Consider the following 24,307-nt stretch of genomic DNA (forward strand, 5'->3'; position numbering starts at 1 on the left):
ATTTACCATTTCAACTGAAATGCAATAACACAGGCCTTTTACATGCAATTAAAACCATCATATGATATCCTTATATTTCTGAATTTCAACATTGCAAAAACAAACACAACAGTGAAAATTGTACCCTTGTATGATAAAGACACATTCATGCAAATGAAAATCCTTTTGACCCATATCGGATTGCAGTGTCCATGCAATTCATGAACTCCTGATATGTATTATGGCCAATGGGAAGCAATAAAGACATGAAACAACACTCTGATGTTGGTAACTTGCTGCTCTCATTTGTATTAAACTTAACCACCAAGATCTCTTTTCGTGGAGGTAGGAAATCCCATCCAGTCCAGAAGCAGCACAAGTCATTCAGTTGTGTCTCACCTGCAAGTTTAAGGGAAACATCCATGACCAAATTATTTTTTAGTGTAATGATTATTGTTAGTGGACACTGGTTGTGTTCTATTGCAGTTTTATGAATGTGTTTGGTTCCCTCATAATTGACATTGAAGTCTATTTTTGTTAAATTTTACAGTTATGTTGCAGACCATTAATGGACAAAGACCTTGATGAACAACACTTCCTTTAACCCTGCCCCAGAGAGTCTAAGACCAACATGTTATTGCCATCATCACTCTAACACCTATTATCTTTTTTGAAGAAGGTGAAACCAAATGAAAAAAAAACTTCCAATGTGAAGTTATTTTTTAATGTACCCACTTTGATATCAGATAAATACCTTCCTTTCTTTGGGTAATTTCCTGCACATATTGCTCAAACAATTCTTGCCTGGACTTCTTTCTTTCCACTTTCATTGTCATGGGTAACTTTAGCCAGGAATTCTGTAGCAGATATGTGCTTTGCAGCATGAGGCAGAAAAACAATCTCTACCAGTGATAGCTACTGGGTTAGGAAGCTTTGCAACGTCACCTCATTCATTCCTGCTACAATTTGAATAATAATAATAATGATAAATAACATTACTAAATAATAATAATTTTAATTTCAATAATAATAAAAGAGTTAAATGTAGGAATCATTACATTTAAACACATGCAGACTGCTACTGGTATTCCATTTTCCAGGATTCAAAAACCTTCAAAAACCAGCACATCAAAGGTGTACTATACATGTAATCTTGCAACAAATTTTAGCCCTGTTTCTTGGCATCTTCAGGACAATGTTCATTCAATCACAAGCTACAAAAGCATGACAACTCAGTGTCTTATCTGGGCCACATTCTGAAAGTACATGTGTAAAACATTCAATATGCTAATAAATACACCGCAGATAAAATAATCTTGTCATTACCGGTATTACCTTTAGACGTCATCCAGCTCACGTTTTCTCTTATCAATTACAAAGTACCAAAGCAGTCCTTGAATTAGGACATCTCTACCACTGCAGAGAAGTTCAGGTTCCAAACCAGCCTCCATCATGTAGGTAGCTAGGTTTGCTCTTATTTCATCTGAAATCTTTTCATCAGCATTCCACTGTTGTAACTGTTGTATCCAAACAAAGATCTGTTACATCCAAGCTTTAATTTAAAGTCAAAATATGTGTTTAAAATAAATTTGTCTTTTTGCATGCACTTAAAAAACATGACCATCCCAACTGTGCTTTGAAGTGTAAAATCTGTCATTACTTAATTCCTCATTGACATAATCCTCTAGCAATGTCTTAAAAAAATAAAAGGAACAAAACCTCAATATTATTTCTCAGTCCTTATACATGTACTCTGATATGGTGGCATGTCATGTCACCCTCTTGGATACCCTAGATTATTGTCCCAAAGGCTTGGGTTCTTGTATGCTGTCTTCAGCAAGATGTCCATGATCACATTCAGAGTAAGAAAACATGGAAATTGAGGTGTTATCCATTGATGAATAGGGAAGAAAACTATATGGGTAGCTTAAAAGATAGATGACTTTAGTGTACACATAACCTGCACTAGCTTTCACTGCATTAAGCTTTAGAAAAAATAATTAGCAACTATTCCATGAGTGCAAATGCTTGTTTTATTAAAAAACACCCAAGGAATTGCGATATTTGAGTTCCCTGCCTGTTCTTCGCTGACACTTATACCTAAGGTACCATATTTGTGTTTCATGGTATATTAGCCCATTTCCCACAATGGCTAAGCCAATTAAAACTCTGGAATTGCGTTAACCAATAATCCAGTTTTAAATATAATTATTATAAAAGAAAATTATTTCAAACCCTAACAAACCTCTTGTCTGGTCTCCCACAGGATAAGATCAGGAAGATCCTCCAGTACTATTGGGGGAGGATTCTTTGCTAGGTCATCATGAGACCAGTAGTGCTTTGCCACGGGAGAGAGTCCATAAACACCAGGCCCTCCATGTAATATGGAGTGACCAATTATCTTGCCAATGGTGGTATATGCTCCCATCTGCTGCTCAATCTGGTTGTGTATGGGAAGTAAATGGTCAAGTTCTCCTTCAAAGAACAAAATGGGTCTCCCTTCACCATGAATTCCTTCTTGTAGAATCTTCATGGCACAGACAAAAAAACTCCCTAACTGGCCCTGCACCAACTCCTTCACCTTCAAACCGCACCCTGGGTGGTACTCTCAAGTTCTTTCGGGGGTCTTTATACAAACCCAAAATATCATTTTTGAGCTCTTCATTTCCTTCCATTCTGCTGACAAAGAAATGCTCTCTTGGTTTATCCCTTTGCATGTTGCTTCTCTGAAAATCTTCTTAGGCATCCATGGGACTTTAAGTCTGGGTATAAGTTCTCATCTTTTCTGGTGTTGTTTTTGATGTGAATGCTGGGGTTAAAAGATCAACGTTGCTGTTGTGGTCCTCATAACCTAAAAAATTGTAATACAGCAAGAGAGGTAAAAATTACTATAATGAAAACAGTCATCACGACAATGAGTGATCTTGTCTAAGCTGGCTGCCTACTGTGAATTTTGACTTCAAAAAATTAGGTATTTTGGTCCAAATGGCCCTTTATAGAAGGGGTTGCTAACCAAATTTGCTTGCTCAGGTGGGTTCAGCTGTATGTAAATAAGTTTTCCTGTAGCTGGATAAATCTCAATACTCGCTATTAGGGATTATTTTCTGTTCCTTTTTTCTTAATTTTCTAAAAGAAATTTTGTAAAGACCGAGCCGGAAGTTATGTTACACGTAAGAGTGAACCAGAAGTTATGTTACACGTAAGAGTGAACCAGAAGTTATGTTACACGTAAGAGTGAACCAGAAGTTATGTTACACGTGCAGGGCGATTGACAGTTCAAAAATAAAAGTCCCTGGATTTTGGGGAGAAGCGCTTATGCCATCAGAAAAAAAAAATTGTGTGGATGTTTTGCACTTTTTACGGGAATTTCAATGGGAAATCTTGACTTTGTTGGAATTAATTTGGAGTGGAAAATTTATGAACCTAAGGAGAAACACTCACCGTTTACCATGTCTGGTATTTCAAGAAATAATCCTAACAACTCCTGTGCAGCAAGGTTGACATCTCCATTGTTATTGAACAATGATTGAGAGATCTGCTGCAAAGTTGCATCTGGACATAACTCCCTCAACATGTCAGTACTGCTGCCTACATTGCCAGTTGATAATGCAGAAATGGTGGATGGACACTGAGTCAGACCATATTTACAATCTCGTCATTCTAATGATTGGCACAGGAAGAAATTAAGTCAACATTAATAAATATTGTCTATAATAGCTGCAAGATACTTTCCCATCATTTTCCAGCCCTTTATACCTAGATGCGTCAGTACTACCACTCTTTATTGGTTGCTGATACAATAATAGTATGAAACAAATACCCAATCAAGGATAACCAACTTGTGATCATTTTCAGATAAGAGGTCACCATAACAACAGCTGAGTTATGATAGGTTATTGAGTTATTATCAGCATGCCATGTTACAACTTTTTAGCAACGTATCAAAAATTCTTTCAGATTGAGGACATTCCCAGAGCTTTCAATAATTTCATTTACTTTTCAGCCACAGACCTTTTTACCTTTTTTTACTTAATGAAAATTATATGGCAGCTTTTGATAAATGGGTTCATGAGCCCATGTTAACTATAATATTAATTTCTTTCAATCACACCTTTCCTCTTCAGATTGATCTCTGCATCTATCTACTGCTGGACCTTCAGATACTACTGGTGCCTAATAAAATAATGCAAATAATAACAATGACAAAAACCATAACAATTATGACAATAAGTAAATTGATTCAAACAGTTGATTAATAACTATAGTATCAGTACTGAAACAAATACACCAACCAAAATAAATAAAAAGAATAACAATTTTTTTATACACTGAAACCTGTGATCAGTGATTGAGTCATTGCTTAAGGAAATCCCTGAGCTTATTTAGAATCACCTTTCTCAAAGCAGGGAGTGCTGATGTTCCATCTCTGGAAGAAAAGTATACGTCATGAATGTTACACTTTGAAATCTAGCATACACTGCAGGTGCTATATAACTATGCTGTAAAACGTAAGTACAGCTGGCTACTTTTTGACTATTTGAGGATAATCACTTAAGCTGGAATAATTAACTTTCTGCATCAGAGCATCAACATAGTTTGGAGAATTCAGTTCTCAAATAATGAATTAATTATCAACTAATGCTCCAGTTAAGTTAATGTTTTGTGCCAAATTCAGTTTACCAAATCAGCCTTAAAAAAAAGTACTGAAATAATATATGTTGGAAAAATAAAGAAGTATATTAAATATTGTTCAAATATTGGGATTGAAGCTGAAGATTAATACATAATTTATATCAAGTCAAAAGGATGCACATTGACTTTTTCTCTGTACTTTACCTTGATAAAGCCAGTGGGGTCATTTTGGATTCACATACATCAACCTAAAATGTACAAGTGAAGTCATTAAAAAGTACGTCATTTAGCACACAAACTCTGATGTGTGATCAAGTTCCATTGTCAATGGCACTTATTACAGTATTCACATTGTAATACTCAAAATCAACACTAACATTTAGTTCATCAACAATCTATGTAAGGTGTACAGACTAATTCAACTGTTTTTAATTGTCATTGATACAATGGGATCATACCTTTTCATCAATCACATCTCTGCAAAACAAAACAAAACAAAAAATACTGAGAACCCAGTCCCGTGTTTGTTTTTTAAGTTAATGTATTTTACATGTGTCCCCCTTTACAGACATTCTGATCACTGAAGCTGAAAAAAATGTCACATTTTTTAAATACTGACAATGATTAATATCATCAGGCAACCTTTTGGCTTCACATAATTTATTGTGTGATCCAAAAGTTTGTTTATACTCTTTAACACCAAATGACTTCCATTCTAACCCCTATGGATAGATTCATTTACCTTGAGGATCCGCCTCCACAGACCTGTTGGTGTTCTCTCACCTGGGCCATAGCAATCATCAAATTACAGTTCAAAACTTAACCTTTGGAGAAAGCGCAGCCTAAAAAAAGATATATACTACTGTTAATTTAACACCACGTAACACTTAAAATATTTTCCCCATCATTCATAAATGTTACCTCAGGCACATCTGGCTCCTCATCTAGGTCAGCTTGGAGAGGACGAATGTAGGCAACAGCCTGCCCTAACCTGTCCTTAAGATGTGGGGCTGTGTAGCCAAAGGCCCCTGGATATACCAAACGTAGCTGCCTCTGACCACCACCTCCTCCTTCTGCATGGAGGACTTCAAACCCACCTCCACTTTTCAGTTTTGGAAAGCGCTCCTCTAATGCACAGGCCAACTCCTCATGACTTGCATTTTTCTTAATCGACAAGTGGGCTTTGCCCAAACCTGCATCTAACAGCTTATTTAGCCTCTCCCTTGATGGAGTGATATTTTCTTGCAGGCCAAGCAAACAGAAATCATGCATCCAAGTCTCCTTGGGCACAAACATTTTCTTGGCTGGGATATACCCAGCCATCTTTTGTTTTTTAAGGAGTGGCTGACCTCTGCTTGTACAGGATGAACACAATCCTGGAAATCTCCTGAAAAGCAATAAAACTTTTGGTTTCCAAAGCAGAGTATAATGCTTGTTAGTATATACCACACAAGTGAATAGTGCTTTCCGCACAGGCTGATTGGTTAACTCGGAGTGATTAGCAAAGCACTATCTGAGAAGCCGAAGAGAAACAAAATGGCTTTGCCCGTCACTTTGTGTACCGAAAGTAATGTTTTGGTTCACTAGTTATTCAACTTCTGTGGTATATACTAAAACAATTAGTCACCTCAGTGTTGGTGAAAGTGGTGAATATTTACCGAGCCGCAAAGTGGAGAGGTAAATATCCACCACTATTCACCTCCACTTTGGTGAATACTTGTTTATTATAATACAATAAACAGGATATTTCTTTCAACCATGCTGAAGAAAATAACAGATAATGCAAATTAAAAAATTGCTCCCTCTTATTGGCACCCCTTCAGAATTTCAATGCTAGAAAGGACTGGGTTAGGATATAAATATAAGGGGTATAGAAACAAATATAAGTTCGTGGTACAAAAAGTGTAAATTCCAAAAGTACTTTTTACACCAGTTAATTTTGAGCTTTTGATCACTTGCTGGGCTCGAGATCATCGTGCCATTTTATCAAATGCAAATCGTCAAAACTTGGTGTGTTTCTGGGTAAGAATTCTACACCAGAAGAATTCTGATCTACTTTGTCCGTAAAAAGTACTTTTTACATGTAAACATACAAGCTGTTTGCATTGCTTTACATTAGGCATTTCTTACCTTACTTCCCTTAAGACCTTACTGCAACGAGCAGCTAACGGTGGCAAGAGCGGGAAGAAACACTCCCAGCAGGGATGAAAAAGGCCGGGATATAAGCACCCTGGTCCCAGACTGCTAGCAGCCAAAGTCTCCCGTACTCTGTCACGCAACGTTACTCGCGGCGTTGCGTGACAGAGACAGCCAGAACAGGATTGATTGCTTGAAGTGCTTACGTAAGTAAGTAAGTAAGTAAGTAACTTTATTTAATGAGGGTAAAAACACTTTACAGTCATTGACTGATAAACTCGTGGCCCTCCCTTAAACAATTAAAATATAAATCACAATGATTTTAAAAATATCTAACTATGGATAATAATAAGTATAAAACGGGTAACATTACTAACATCAATAAAATGGACTAAAATCTTGTTGGTGCATGCAATACAAAGAGTTAGAGGACACTAAGAAATTGTGAAATGTTCAATATTTGCATACCCCTTCTTTATAAGCTTGATGCATTTCTCTTTAAAAACATTAATGCTATCACAGGATCTTATGCTAGGAGGTAGGGAATTCCATAGTGAAGTTGATGTAGAAGCAAAAGTTTTTCCTCCTTCTGTTGCTCTGTTGCTCTTAGGGCATCGTAGCGTGATGTGACTATAACGTGAGGATCTTACCGATATGTCACTCACACGTATCAACTTACTAGATATGTATTCTGGGCATTGACCATGTAGACATTTAAAGATGAGGCATAGCTTATTAACATTGATTTCTTCATAGAAGGGTAACCAGTCCAACTTGTTAAATAAGTCAACAGTTCGTTCATCCCTTGCTGTTTTAATATCCAATATTACCCTGGCCGCTCTCTTTTGTAGTCGAAAGACTCATCTGATATTTGCTTTAGATGTTATACTCCAGACTGCTCCGCCATACAGAAAAAGGGGCTTAATGGTTGCATTGTAGAAGAGTATACGCTCATTTCAAGGTAAATAATGCCTAATTGATCTCAAGATACCGATGCGCTTAGTAAGTTTCTTACATAAATGTTCAACATGCTCGTTAAAAGAAAGGTCCAGGTCAATATATACTCCAAGTAGTTTATAGCTTGTAGTAGTTTCCAATACATCTCCTGTGCTGGAACGGATTTCCATCTGGTCGCAGCAGTCCATCTTTGCACGCAGTCTAGTACCGGTTACGAACACGGATTTTGTTTTGGCCATGTTCAGCTTAAACCGGTTATTGCCTGTCCATTTTTCCAGTTCTACAGTACTTTGACATAGTCTGGAACAAAGATTCCTGTGGTACTCCGTGCATCAAAGCCTGAGGCGAGGATTGTGCACTATGGATAACCGTGTGCTGTGTTCAGTTTTGAAGGAATGAACACACAAGGACCAGGCTGTTGTCCTCTAGACCATAAATGCGCAGTTTTTCAATCAATATCTCATGGTTAACAAGATCGAAGGCCTTCTGGAAGTCGGTGAAAACTAAACCATTTATCCGGTTGTCATCAAGATTTAACAGCATTCGGTCGACAATGTCTATTAAGGCTGTCTCAGTCAAGTGGTGTTTCCTAAAGGCAGATTGCAATGAATATAGGAGATTATTGTCCTTGAGAAAAGTAGATAGAGAGTTGTGTAAATGTCTCTCGAATATTTTTGAAAGTGCAGGAAGGACTGAGATCGGCCTGTAGCTGTTTTTGTCAGACTTGCTCTTCTGCTTGTGTATTGGCATCACCTTAGCCTGTTTCCATGCTGTCGGAAAAGTGCCACTAGTGATACAGATGTTTATGAGTTTGGCCAGTGATGGTGCTATTGCCGTAGCTGCTATCTTTGATATGCGGGCACTCTCGCCATCCACACCAGTCGCTTTGCTTGAAGGGATAGCTTCAATAAGTCGTTTGGTCTGGTTCGGCATGATAGGAGGAAAAGCATGCATGGTATTTGAGGTCTTGCGTTTGTTGACAAAAGATATCAGGGTCGCTGGGTTAAACTCAGCGGCAGTTTTGTCTCAGAGACTTTCAGCTAAGCCCGTAAAATGTTTGTTTAGCACTTCGGGAATCAAGTCTTCATTGTTGATTTGCGTGGTCTTGTTCTCTTCTAAATAGGTCACACCTCTAGTGTTTCGTTGTCCGGAAAGATCCTTGAGCGTGGACCAGATTTTCTTTGGATTGTTTTGGTGTTCCCTGAATGATTCATGGAAGAAATTTCTCTTGGCAGCTCTAATTGCCTCGGTGACTTTGTTTTTGGCGCTCCTCAAGGCTAACCAGTCATCAGGAACGTTTGAGTGTTTGGCTTTTTTGAGGAGACGATCACGTTTTTTCATCAGCTTTAGGATCTCAGGTGATAACCATTTCGGTTTTGTTTTGTGTCGGATACATTTTCGTTTGAGCAGCGCATTTGCATCAATGGCTTTATTAAGAAGAGAATACCAGCCATTTACCATGTCATCTACTTCATCAAAAACAAAGATTATGTCCCATGGGGTCTCATATAATGTCTTGATAAACCTTTCATGGTCTAAGGATTTGAGATTCTGATAGGTGATATATTTATGGTTCTTTGTGTTGTCAGGAGAATAATGGTTGTACAAACGCACAGCCAAGACCGGAAGGTGATCACAAATGCAAATATCCGGACATTTGATGTTTACAATCCGGTCTGGTTTGTTGCTCCAGATATGATCAAGGCATGTATTACTGATGGGACGCGTAACAGCCAATACAAGTTGTGTAAATTTAGAATCTTTCAACCCCTTGGCCAGTCGATGGCTATTAAACTCTTTTTGGAGGTAATCCAAGTTCATGTCTCCTAGCAGAATTGTCTCCATATTTAGTGAACAAGCGTGTTCGATGTTTTCGGCGAGTCTATGGTCAAGATTGGCCTTCGCGTTAGGGGGACGATAAATACCTGCCATAAGTAACGGCCGTTAAGATTTGAAGGGACAGACTTGGAACCAAAGAACTTCTAGGTCAATTTCTTCAAGGTCAGTACGATGTGAAATATTTAGCTCAGTGTTGATGTAGACAGCGATGCCTCCACTGGAGCCTGTTTGACGGTCTTTTCTTAGCAGATCAAAGCCAGGAATGTATAATTCCTCCGGTGTCTTTTTGCAGAAAAACGTCTTGGTGATCACCAGGATGTCAAGGTTTTTCCAACCGTCCGAGCCCAATATATGCATTTTAATGTCTTCAAGCTTGATCTTTGTCAGATAATTTACATTCCATTGACCAAATCGAAGACCTTTGGCGGGAAGCTTGAAAGCGTTGTGTTCGTTCTGATTGCCTATTGTTGGGCCTGGATTTGTCGCAATATCACCACAGGCGAGTAAGCCAAGGGAAATGTTTAATTCTGCAATCAGTGTCAGCTTCAGGTACTTGAGTAGGACTCTCAGTGGCTTTGTTTTCGAAACCTCGGCCATCTTGGTCTTGGGAGAGCTGTTCATGTTTGGAACCAACACATTGTAATTTGCCACGGATGCCATGATACTGGCATAAAAAGCTTTTACATCGGTCGGTTACCTTCGTTACCTTCTTTTGGTGATTTTGTGTCCTCCTGCTTTAACGAAGCCTGCTCCATTTTCTTCTCTTATGACTCCATCATTTCCTTGAATTGTTTACATAGCGCTTCGTATTCCATTTTCGGTTTTACCGGTTCTTCTTCGTTTTGTCCTGTTTAACCGCGCAGCCATGGGCCGAGCGCGGTTCATGGTTTACCCGTGGTTTTTTTTTCGACTTGTGTGCGAGCAGACCCAAGCTTCTACTCAGCCAAATTTTGAGTCACTCAACCTGTGAGGTTTACTCTCCAAGAGCTGTTGAAACATTAACAAATCTCATCTGCGATACTGACTTTCGCGGGAAAAAAATTAAAAACCCAGCGTTCTTCGAAAATTATGTCTTTTCAGCAGAAATTTCACTCGGAACATATACATATTTATATTCGTTTGAATCATCGATGAAATGACCTTTTTCGGATATTTTTTCCTTTGGGGTTACAAAATCACGCCGAACCCACATGTTGCAAAAAATCTCTTGAAAACCCTGATTTCGAAGCGATATATCACTTAAGCGTTAATAGCTACCACACATTGGCAGGCGGTAAATCTATTCCTTAACAATCGAGCTTTATCGTGATAAAATTTCAACGAAATCGAACAAAACCAGAATTAATTAGAATTTTTTTGTGACTTCACTCCCCAGACTTGACCTAACAAAGGAAGCCACGGTCGCCCATAGCAACCGAAAAACACGAACATAACAAAGCAGACGTTTCGGCGAAAAACTCCAGAATTATTGCCTGAGAGCTTAAACTTGAATGGGAACATCTTTTTCGAACTTTTTTCAACTGATTTAGACGAAAGACTGGCCTCGGCAGACTACAAAAAAGACCAAGAGAAAAGACAGAACAAGACAGCAGAACAAGATGATAATATTAATTCATCACGTGGCTTTCGGCACGAAAACGAAAATACAGCTTACTTCTGGATAAATTCAGCCTTAGAAGCCAGCAAGTGGTCCCAAATTACTATCTGTATCCTTACAAATGTCTTGACTCCCATCTCCGAAAGATTTGGCTGCAATTTTTTGAGCAAATAACGGCTGCGAAGGAGACTATGCCAGAAGTGACGGTGATTAATTTATTTGCAATTTTGGGAGTATTTCTTGTCGGTTGAAGCAAATGAAGCGAATTCTTTGGCTGTTTCGTGGCAGCGAGTTCAGTGGTGGGAGAATATTAAATATTTGCAAGCTAAGTGAAGGTGTCAGAATGTGCAAGAATTACATCTTTTGTAGGGAAAGACGGAGTTCTTGAATTATGTGACTCGTGTAACTACTTTGCTAGCCTTTTACTCATGGAAAAAAACCAATTAAATTCGATCATGATTTTTAAGAAAGCAAGCTGTTGTTATTAGTGTTATTATCGTATTGTTCTGGCCTACATATCCCGAATAAAGTTCCAAATTAAGACAATTACGTCATCGGAGATTTCAGAACGGGTTCGACTGATGGTGCAATAAGAGGCTTAAACAGTACGTGTGTAGCGGTTGATATCAGTTGTTGTGTCACACATTGATCAAGTGATTTTTTGTTTATAGCCATCAGTTAATCAAGAAGGACTGCTAGTAGACAAGAAACGTGAAGGTAGATGTTCGGGTGATTGTTTTGGAAGCGCTTGGTTTTGTAGTATTGCTGCTTTTAGCATGCTTTTTGCCGTGAATGTTTGATTGCAAGATATTTAAACAGGTCATGCAAATCTTAAAGGTTGGACAATAGGAAAAACGCTCGTTCGCGGAGGCAAATTGTGGCGCGGCGAAAACTCTAAATTGTTAAATAGTTCTTGTGTAGTCTATGTTTTCAGTTGTTGTGCTACATATTGAGGAAACGATTTTGTTTGTTCCATAATCAGTGAATCAACAAAGACCGCTTGGAGACAAGAAACATGAAGGTAGATGTTATCCTGTTTATTGTGCAAAATGCTTGTACGAAGAGAATTTGAGACTAGATGGGAATGTGGAATGTGGACGTTAAAACGCTTTTTGAGTATCTTTATGGTATAGTTATGGAATGCTTTTCGTCATGAATTTTTGATTGATCTCAAGATATTTAATAAGTCATGCAAAGCCTAAATGTTCGTCCAGAAGAGAAACGTTTGGTCATAGAAGCAAAATTCTGGTGGTGGGTTGGAAGAGGGGGAATAACAGAGAAACGGTTTATCGTATCGTTCCCAAGTCTGTGTAAGCGTGCAGTTTCTTAGGTTTCTATGCCTGAAATATTGTCACCTGTTCCAGTACGTACGGAAACGTACAGTAAGAAATAAAACGAAATTCCTTCAGATGGCTTTGGTTTTAATTGTTTTGTCCTTTTGTTTCTTTAGGTTCCAAGATTCCGTAATCAGTTAATCAACAAGGACCGCTTACAGACAAGAAACGTGAAGGTAGATGCTATGGTGTTTATTTCGGAAAATGCTTGTACGAAGAGAATTTGAGATTAGATCGGAATGTAGCCGATAAAATGTGGAATATTGCCGATAAAACGCGTTTTGAGTATCTTTATGGTATAGTTGTGGAATGGTTTTCGCTATGAATTTTTGATTGATCGCAAGATATTTAGTAAATCATGCAAAGCCTAAATGTTCAGCAAGAAGAGAAACGTTTGGTCATACAAGCAAAATTCTGGTGGTGGGGTAGGGGAGGGAGAATAACAGAGAAACGGTTTATCGTATCGCTTCCAAGTCTGTGTAAGCGTGCTGTTTCGTAGGGTTCTATGCCTGAAATATTGTCACCTGTCCCAGTACGTGCGGAAACGTACAGTGAGAAATAAAACGAAATTGCTCTCCGATGGCTTTGGTTTAATTGTTTTGTCCTTTTGTTTCTTTAGGGTCCAAGATTCCGTAGGTGATCTATGAGTTTATGGGTGACGAGTTACCCTGTTCGTCCTAACATAAAAAACGACTGAAGTGGAAACAAAGAAAAACAAAATCAAACAAAGCTTAACAAAAGAAACTGAAATTGTGACAAAAATGAAATACAGTGAACAGTATTGAAGTAAATAGTGCATCAGAGGGTGCTCAGTGAGGACGTGAAGTTATCAAATGCAGATAGTATGGTGGAGATAATAAAATAAACTTGTTGTCGATTTCGGTTTGCATTGTTTATTAGTAGTGTCAACAGCCGAAGGAAGAGTAAAGGACAACGCTGTACAGAACCGAGTAGGCTGCCTGTAAAACAGATGAAACGGTTTTTGAAAAAGAGAAAACTAAGGAAAAGAATTCGAAATTACGTATTAAAAAATGTTTTCAAGTCGTCAAAAGTTTATCAAATTATCTGAGCTCCCTTCCCTGGCGAAACACTTGTCTTTGCTAATTGTGAACGTATATATAATAGAAGCCAATGAGTTTAGGATTACTAAGAAATACCCCTTGAGAAATAGTTGTAAAATGTTGTCATTAGGGAGTAAAATGGTGTACAAGAGCTTAAATCACAAAATGAACAACATTGCCAGTAAGCTCTCAGGGGATATAGAAACAAATCCAGGTCCGTTTGTTGTTGATCCTTCCAAAACCATTCGTGCTCCATATAGTCAAGGAAATAGTGTAGTTTTCGGTTCAAATGCGGGAAAACAATGTGTGGCAATGAGCTTGATAGCAATGCTATTTGACTTTACCTGTTCAATAAGATCATCCGCAGATCTTAAAGAAATAATGAATGTTGGTAATGAGTTATACACAGGGCTATCACAGTCTGCAGGACAGGATTTCTTAATGTTGACGGAGTTACCTGAAGTATTGTTTCTAAGAGATACTATGTATAGATTAAAATACAGTGACAGCTACTTTAGAAACGTGTACAATTTTAATGACTGTACAATAGAAGCTCATTGTCTACCCTTAATGAAGCGTTTGAATTATTGCTGAGAGAAAATTTTACATCGTTTATTCTCACGATAACGACTTGTACAGTAGCCATTCTAGTAAAAAGTAGTGGCACATTTAAAGTGTTTGACTCACATAGCCGTGATTCTGAAGGAATGTTTGATCCCTGTGGAACCTGTGTGCTAGTAGAGATACCTTCTCTTGATGCACTAGTACAGTATTTTCAAAACTTATACGTTGGAATTATAGATGCAGTTTATGAATTAAGAGGCGTTCAGATATCAACAGATGTGACTGGAAGGTTTGGTCTAACGACAACCGAAATTTCTCCACCAGTAAATATTGAGAATTTAAATAGAAATGAACTAATTTCAGATAGTTCACTAGAAAGTGATACGTTGTTTTGCTCGTGTACACGGTGTTGTTTTATTTGTTTCTATGCAATTTGTTTCTCAATCTTAAAGGAAATTCGTTATTGGAATGAAAATACATTGGACGCCATAATTGAGAAAAGTAACCAGCTACACGAGAATATGATGGTGAAAGAACATTGCACGGTCTCTGATCTTCCAAATTCTGTTGCAATAGACGTTGCTACCATTGAAGTACGTTTCAATGTAGTATACAAAGGAACACAAAAAGAGCAAGAATCGTTATTTGTCTTACAAGAAATGAAGAAAGTTATAACAGAAAATCTAGAACACAATACTGGTTTTTTGATGTCCATGTCCCAGTCAAAGTGCTATGTTTGCTGCATTTTTAAAAGAGGAAATATGGGGAGAAAAAGTTATGCTGTATTTGGACTTGACAATAAAGACTCGAAAGGTTATGTTTATGAAATTGTCCAAAGTGTAACCAGTGCAATGGTACTTCTCCTCAGAATGCTAACAGATAAAACAACATTAGAGGCAAAAACGTATGAAATGCAGTTTATCAAATGCAGTTGTGACCTGTTAGAAAAAGATCGCCAGAAAATTATAAGAAGACACATGTCAGTAAAGCAGAAGCAGAAACTTGTTAAACAACGAAGAGAAAACTATGCTGCAATGGAACCAGCGAAAAAACGAGCTTTGTTAGATAACTGCGCTGCAAAGTATGCCAACATGGAATTCTGTCAAAAGAAAGCATTAAGGATTGGAAAGGCCGAAAAATACCGACTTATGGAGCCGACTAAAAAGCAAAAATTGAGTGTTCAAAATGCTGAGAAATACAGACTTATGGAACCGAATAAAAAGGAGAAATTGAGAGTTCAAAATGCTGAGAAATAGACTTATGGAGCCATATAAAAAGCAAAAATTGTCTCTTCAAAATGCTGAGAAATACAGAAGAATGGAATCTGGGGAAAAGAAGGACCTAATAAAACGAATAGTAACTAAGGGTAAAGAATTAAAGGAGGAAAAATGCTTCTCTACACATTCACTGGACTATTATATCCAGCAATTCAATCGAGATATAAGGGAAGGTCCTTATTATATCTGTGTAGTGTGCAATAGACTTCTGTATAGAAAAACCGTATTGCAATTTAAGAAGGACAAATACAACTCCAGTTCTTGTTTGTTTACAAGTGTCACGTCATTTAACGGAAACATGTACATTTGTAACACTTGTCACGTCACAATCAAGAAGAAAAACAAAACTCCGTGTCAAGCTGTGTACAACAATCTCGCGGTTGATGACGTGCCACCAGAACTTGCAAGTTTAGAAAAACTTGAACAAATATTAGTTTCTCAACGAATCGTATTTCAGAAAATTGTTGTGATGCCAAAAGGCCAGCAAAGGAAAATTAGGGGAGCAATCTGTAATGTGCCAGTGTGTTGTGAAGAAACATGTCATGTTTTACCAAGGCCACCTGATAGTTCTGGAATTATTATGTTAAAATTAAAAAGAAAATTGCAATTTAGAGGTCATGTTTATTTTCAGGCAGTGCGTCCAGAGGTAGTGCTACATGCTCTCCAGTGGCTTCAACGGAATAATGAATTATATGAAAATGTAGCCATTAACCTTGAAAACATTGATTGTGAACTGTCGAGTCTTTGTGATCATGAACAAGAAACCAAATCGGGCATCGCAAGCTGTTCTCAGACTGGAATTTTAGTTGGTGATTGTGGTGGCAATGATGGCGACTATATGAAGGAACAGGGAGATAACGAACAAGGTGGAAAAGACAAGGGACATAGTTCTGAGGGTGGAAACTTAAATAGTGATACTTCTGGAGATTATGATGACGATTGTGAGAGGGAAGACCCACTTAATGAACACAGAGCAGCGACTTGTGAAACGTGTTTACAGTCCATTATCCCAGATTACCCTATAATATCTGATGAAGAGGGAAGGGAGAGATCTGCAGGAAATGAAATATTCAGTGTTGCTCCTGGAGAAAATAAACATCCTGTGTCTATGATGACTGACAGATATTGTGAGGAATTAGCCTTTCCAGTTCTTTTTCCTAAAGGTAGATTTGGGTATAAAATGGACAGAAAGGAGAAATTAACACCTGTCAAGTACTTTAATGCTCATTTACTTCATCATAGCGGGAGATTTGCTACGAATCCCGAATATCTTTTCTTTGCTCAATTTATGATTGAACAGAAAAAAGTTTCGGATAGCATTAACATTGCTCTAAAAAAGCTGCATGGGCAGCCCCTAACAGCATCACAATTTAGATCGAATGAACAATGTGTGAAAAATCTTATCTTCAAGGACCAGGCATATCTTTTTCTGAGAGGTATCCCAGGTAGTCCACCGTATTGGCAAAAGTTTATGTACGAGGTAATAGCAATGGTACAACAACTTGGAATCCCAACGTGGTTCATGACTTTATCATGCGCTGACCTTCGATGGCATGAACTTTTTCACATACTGTCTCGTGTGAGAGGAGAAAATATGACGGATGAGGAAATAGATAATTTGTCATATAGAGAAATGTTCTTTGCTTAACTTAAATCCTGTAATTGTTGCTAAGCACTTCCAACACAGAGTAGAGACATTTTTCAAGGATGTATTATTGAGCAACGCAAAACCTATCGGAAAGATTGTGTATTATGCGCTTAGGATTGAATTTCAAATGCGAGGCTCTCCACATTTGCACTCATTGATATGGACTTCAGATTGTCCTGAGCTGAAAGATGGTAGCGAAGAAGCTTACATGAGGTACATTGATGAACATGTACAAGGAAGTCTTCCAAATAGGGAAAATGACTGCGAATTTCATGACTTGGTAAGCATGTACCAAAAACATACGCATTCTAGAAGTTGCAAAAAGTATAGGAATATTCCATGCAGATTTAACTTTGGGCAATTTTTCACTAACCAAACAGTTGTTTCCAAGCCACTACCGGATGACATGCCTGATGAACAAAAAGTAGCAGTCTTGAAAAGGCGCAATGAAATCTTATGTTTCGTAAAAGAGAAAATTAACGAAAAGTTAGATCCAAGTAAACCTGATTATGATTCAAGCACAAGTGCAGAAGACGTGTTGGCTATGTGTAAAGTTTCCAAAGACGAGTATAATCAGGCTTTATCTATTTCTGCTGATTCCGATTTTGAGCTGCACCTTAAAAGAGCAGTTGACAGTTGCTTCATCAATAACTACTTCGAAGCAGGTATAAAAGGTTTCAGAGCTAATGTGGATTTGCAGCCTGTTTTTAATCATTACAAATGTATAACGTACGTGTGCTCGTATTTCTCAAAAGACGAGACCGAATGTTCTCAAGCAATAATGAACGCAGCAAGGGAAGCTAAAGACAATAACCTGAACATCAGAGAAAGCTTGAGAAAGGTTGGTACAGCATTTTTGTCTTGTAGAGAAGTTAGCGCTCAAGAATGCGTTTACAGGTGTATGCCTGAGCTTTGGTTACGAAAGACCTTTCCTTGCGTAGTATTTGTAAATACTGGTTTACCGGAAGAAAGATGCCGAGTGGCAAAATCTCAAGAGGAAATTGAAGCTTTGGATGTCGACAGTACTGACATTTTCACGTCAAATATAATCGAACGGTACAGTGATCGACCAAATATTGTTGAGGAGTTATGCTTAGCGGAATTTGCAGCTTATTACTATAAAGACTACAAAAAAGACTCTGATGAATTCAATGATGTTCAACCTAATGTACTTTCTGACGATTTAGTAGAATCGAACCATATCTGTAAATGTGAATCAGTTCTTCCACCACTTACAATTAAGCTCAATAACGGACAAGAAACAATGAAGCGTCGTAAGATTAAGGCTGTAATAAGATTCCACACACCCATTAAGGCAAAAGAGCCTGAAAAATTTTACCATCATTTACTAATGCTTTACTTTCCATGGCGAAAAGAGACTGATCTTCTTGGTGATGATCAATTATACTCAACAAAATTCCAGGAGCCTGAAGTTTGTAGTAAAGTAGAAACAAACAGGAGAACGTTTGAACCAAATGCCGAGGCTATTGACACCGCGTTACAGATGGTTAGGGAAAATGGAGTGAGAGATCTTCAATCATACGATCCTATTAATGATCAAGAAAACGACGACTTGTCAAGAGAGGGAATGAATAGCATAGATGATGAATGTGATGACGATATACCTGAGGAAGTGGTATCATTGCCACCTGAAACAAGCCAAATATTTGGAGGAATAGCTACTTATAACCAGCCATCTGCTATTACAGATGAGGAACTACGTGATGCTGTAAGATCTTTAAATGTAAAATGGCGTATTACGTATGATGTCGTGCTGTCTTGGTGTAGAAACTCGATTAAAAGTGTTAATTGCCTCATTAAGGAAACTACTGAGCCGATACATATATTTGTCACTGGTGGTGGTGGTGGTGGTAAGAGCCACTTAATCAAAACAATTTATCATACTGCAGTGAATATGTTTAAATACGGTGCAGTGAATCCATCTTTACCAACAGTTCTGCTAATGGCACCTACGGGTGTTGCAGCTGTCAATATTAGTGGCATGACTGTAAATACAGGTTTAGCTATTCCAAAACACGCTGGAATTAATTTACCTCCATTACCAGATCAAAAGAAAACGTTGTTAAGGCTCACTTTAAGTGAACTGAAGCTGTTGATTATTGATGAAATATCGATGGTTTCAAATAATAGGCTATTGCATATCCATCAAAGACTAAAGGAAATTTTTGGAACTCCAAGCTCAAAGATATTTGCTGGTATAAGCATTATTGCCGTGGGTGATTTACATCAACTACCACCTATCCAACAAAAACCTATTTTCTGTAGATATAGTAATGACGTATACAATTTGTCACATCCATGGCACGAATTCAAGATGATAGAACTGGTTGAAATCATGAGGCATAAGGACGATCAACCTTTTATTGAGCTCTTAAACAGAGTGAGGGTTGCACAACACACAGAAGCTGACATACGCACTATTCAATCTAGGGCAGTTGATGTAGATGACAGAAATAATTATCCTTTGAATGAATTACATGTATGGGCTGAAAATAAACCTGTAATGGACTACAACAATCAACGACTTCAAGAAATTTTGATGCCTCTTCATGTTCTTCAAGCAGTGGACCAATATCCAAACAATGTATCAAGGCATGAAATTGAAAGAGTTCTTTCAAAAGGACGTTCCCACACGGGTGGTCTAGATTTGCAGGTATCTATTAAAGAAGGGGCTCGTGTCATGTTAACAAACAATGTTGATATCTCTGACAGACTCATAAATGGACAGTTAGGTACTGTGGCTCGAGTCTTGGTGAATGAAGTGACTCAGAAGCCCACTATTGTGTATATTAAGTTTGATGATGAAGATGCGGGTAATTTGGTTATTGATAAATCTGCTGATACCTTTGCTATAGAAAACAAAGTTGTCCCAATTAAACCAATCTTAGCTCAAATAAAGTTGAATCCTGGGAAGCGTTCTTCACCAGAAATACAAAGATTGCAGTTTCCATTATCTTTGGCGTGGGCATGTACTGTTCATAAAGTTCAAGGACTAACTTTAAACAGAATTGTTATAAGTTTTGAGTTATTTAAACAAAGGTCATTTAATTATGGGCAAATTTATGTTGCCTTGAGCCGTCCAACTTCTCTTCAAGGTCTTTATGTTCTTGGAAAATTAGAACACAAGCATATTAAAGCAGATCCAAAAGTAATTGAGGAGTATGAAAGACTGCGAAGTACATCAGTGCTAGAAGAGAATGATAATATTCAAAAACAGGAAGATGATTCTGTCATACCTATTGCCCTGTTAAATATCAGATCACTACAAAAGCACAGTATTGACATAAAATTTGACACCAAAATTTTCAACTGTGATATGTTGCTTTTAACAGAGACTCAGCTTACACCATCTGATTCAAACAATGATATGCAAGATCATCTGTATCCTTTTATATTAAATAGACAAGATAATAGCGATAATAGATATTCCAGCCTAGCTTTCTGTAACAAAATAACAGTGTCCATAAAAGAGAAGCAGTACCTTCCGATCATCAATGCTTTGATGTTCACAGCAGTTTTTACTAGACGAGAAAATTGTGAAATAAGATTTTTGTTCCTTTACAGAAAACAAGGTTCTAATGTACATGATTTTGTTAACAATCGTAGTCATATCACAAATGCGTACACATTTGATGTAATTCTTGGAGATTTTAATATTAATTACTTTAATGAAAAAGAATCACACAATTTAAAGAATATATTGGAAAGTAGATTGGGTTATCAACAAATTGTGAGCAAACCAACATCTTTATCAGGAAGTCTTCTTGATCATGTTTACATCAGATCACATAAATTTAAAAGTGTTGATAATAGTGTGATTGGGGTTTACTATTCAGATCATGATGCAGTTAAAATCGTCATTCATTTATGATGTAAACAATAATTTGCAGCTGAAGAAACATGTAAGTGTTTTCTGAAGGCTTAAAATACATGTTGCATGCATTTTTGATTTTATGCAACAGTACGATTATTAATAGTATCATTTCATTTGAACAGAAAATTTAATGAATGAAGTGAATATGGTGATAAAGTGAGTATTACAGAGAAATTCTCTGTTTGAGTGCATAGCAGTCAATGTTCTACACAATGTGTAGAAACATGAAGCCTGGACCACCACCAAGGTAAGTTTCATAATTGTAAATTTATAGTTTAAAATTAAAATGTGATTTGGATTATTGAAACTACTGCATAGTTTCGAATTTTATTCATTTACTTGTGTGGCCATTTATGTTAAGCAACATGATGTTTGATTCAATGCACTTGTATTTGTATAAGATACTTTTTATTCATAGTAGTAGTCATATACGCTTATTTGGGCAGTAACCAATCAGGAGCCAGGGATGATACCACGTGACCACTATTTTCCCATACATTCTCTTAAATTTGTAAATCCAAGATGGCGATATTCGCGAAAACTGGCGCATGCGCAGATGGGACAACCTGAAATCGAGGTTGTGACGTGCATGTCCAAATAAGGCGATAGACAGGAAGTGAGTTTCAAAATTGATTTTTTATTGATTTACAGGAACTAAAAATTACAATGGTGTGTATCCATACGGAAACGACACGAAAGTGTTCGTGTCAACGACGCGTTTGTCGAAGACGAGTCCGTAGCGTTTAGTCCGTGTGATGACTCTGAGATGTTTGGTGGCTGGGTTTCTCCAGAAGAAGTTGGGGTTGACGACATTGATGTTGCGTCGTTGCTCTAGAGGTTGTGTGAGTTCGTCGAGTAGATTTTGTCGCATGACGTCATAATTGAGTTGGCGTGATCCTCGTACATTGAGTGAGAAGCCTCTGACTTTGCAGCAGACTTTCCCTTGGTGGGTTTTGTAACCGTAATTTTTGGGTCCAGCGGCGGTGAAATCAACGATGAAATCACCGTTGTCGAGTTCGTTGGTCATCTCTCCCAGGTAATCGCCTAACGGTACATCGGCTTGACCTGTTTTGTGCGAGTAGACGACGGAATCGGTGTCAAAGTAGAGAACTTGTTGCTTTAACAGTTCCAGGTAGCTGTATAATTTGAGCCGAGCCCAGCAGGTGGTGAAAGCGGCGACGAAGATGTTGATTCGTCCGTTATCGGGTTGGTTGTCTTTGAGTTCGGTGTGGACGACTTCTAGGGCTTCGTCGTTGGCGATTCTGACTTGTCGTATGTCGTTGAAGGGATTGGAAATGAGGTCAAAGAGTTGCGTTGCGTTGTAGACGACTTGGGTGGTGGGTTTGTGTAGGTTTTCACCGAACTTGCCCCAGAAGGAGTTGAGCATGAGTTTGGCGGTGGCTTTGCGTCCTGGATTTTTCTGGATCATGGTCGGATCGAGAAGGATGCCTTCTTTCTGGTGGTATTGTAACCTGTACCGTGCCTTGTCTGTGGGGGTGTGACACCAGTCCGGGTAGCCAGCGGATTCCTGTTTGATTTTTAGCCAGGTGTTCACGTAATTGGCGAAGAGGCCTTTATGGCATTGTTCTGGTGGGAAATGGTAGACTTCGTGGATCTTGACGAGCGTGTATCCCATGGCAACGGCTTTCTGGATTTCGGGTGTGCACCAGGTCCCTCTTAGCGTGCGTTGCTCGGCCGTGTGAGGGCAGCAATGCGATTTCTCTAGGAGGGGTTTGGTCATTTCGTGTTCTACGCACGATCGACAGAGTGGGAATGTGAGTTTACCCCCGTGCCGAAAAGGTAGAACGGGATGGTATAGTTCGTGAGGCGGCAGTATGTCCACTTTGGCCATGCCAAAGTACTGGTGTATGTCTTGATCTTGGGGGTTGACGATGACTTGCGGGTGTCCTACGGGGTATACGCATTCCTTGTTGACCCAGGGGTAGAGCGACGTCACATCGACGTACTTGGTTTGTTCTCCTTGGGTCATGTCGGTCACGTGATGCAGTTTGACGGCGTTCGTGTGCCCTCCGAAGAAGGCTTCTCTGGGATCGAGCGGGTGTACGATTTCGAACGTGTCTAGGAACTGGCGGAGATCAGGGTCGGTTTTGACTTCTAGGTCCCAGTCGCATTCCCACTTGACGCAGAGCTGGTAGCCTTGACGACTGAGAAGGTCGTGTTTGCGGAGTGTGGACTCGTAGACTTCATGTAGGGTGCGATCGGTGTGGTAGATGGGATATCTGTCTCGTTTTAGAGGGAAACATCGAGGACATCCCTGCCATAGACATCCGTGGAATTCGTAGACGGTTCGAGTGGTAGGATCGTACCCGTCGACCAGGTGATTGGCTAGTCGGATCTCGCCTCCGTTTCGCACGGTGCGGATACGATCGCCTTGACCCGTGTGTTGTAACGAGTGTTCTTGCCAGGCTAGCCATTTCAGGGCTTTGACGGACTGATTGGATCGGGCGCTGTGCCATCCTCGAGGGGGTCTGGAGGCGATGGAATTGAGCGGAACGAGTTTCTTGCGCCAGAATCGGTTGCAGGCGGAGGCGATGGTGACGCATTTCTCCATGGGGTCAAAGTCCGCTTTTTGTTTGAATTCTTGCCGGAACTTTTGACAGCCTGCTTTGAGGAGTTTGACGTCCGACTCGCAGTAGGCTTCCATTTCTTGCCGTAAGACGAAATGGTAGTTGTCGTTGACTTTCTCTTGGTACCACTGTTCGAATTCGGCTTTCTTTTTGGCGGACATGCCGTCGGGATCATACATGTCTTGCGGTGGCATGGGTCCTTCGTACGCTTGATTTTCTAGGGTGTTGAATTTGAGAGGGAAGAATCCTTTACACAGTTCGTGGATTCCGAAGGTGGCTGGAAAGTTGGCCAGCGGGAACGGGAGAAAGCATAGGGAATCTTTGAAAGTCAGTCTGTCGGATTTTAGGGACAGTATCTTGGTGCCGACGGTGATTTGGTCTGTGACTTCTCGATGCGTGGCGTAACAGTGTTGTAAGATGAACATCCCGTCGTAGCCTTTGAGATTGTGAAAGAGGACGATGACGTCCCGATCGTCTCCGTCCACGTTGACGGCGAGGGATTCGAGGTGGTCGAACATGTCGGCGGTGCAGTTGGGACCGTAGAAGGAGCAGAATTGCTCCTCTTCATCGTCTTCTAGGCAGAGTAGAATGGGTGTCTGATTCCCTTCGGCGTCGGTGATGGCTTCGTAGTCGCAGTACACTTGAAGGGGCGGGTCTCTGGCTACCCAGACTCGCGTGTCTGGATCATTGGGTTCGGGTTCTTCGAAGGGTCGACCGTTGACTTCGTCGCGCGGCACGCGTTTCTTTTTGGGCTCGTCTTCGTCTTCGGGGATGCGTTGGATGTAACATCGGTGCGTCTG

The 24,307-nt window shown here is 39.1% G+C and overlaps 1 pseudogene; it reads right to left on the reverse strand.

The window, feature by feature from the left end:
• Positions 1–48: 48 nt before the first annotated feature.
• LOC149099788 (uncharacterized) lies at positions 49–5,934 on the reverse strand (annotated as a pseudogene).
• Between the last annotated feature and the right edge of the window lie 18,373 nt (positions 5,935–24,307).

This window comes from Orbicella faveolata, unplaced genomic scaffold (assembly GCF_042242905.1).
Source record: "Orbicella faveolata isolate gen_17 unplaced genomic scaffold, um_ofav_v1 contig_46, whole genome shotgun sequence".
Taxonomy (NCBI): Eukaryota; Metazoa; Cnidaria; class Anthozoa; order Scleractinia; family Merulinidae; genus Orbicella; species Orbicella faveolata.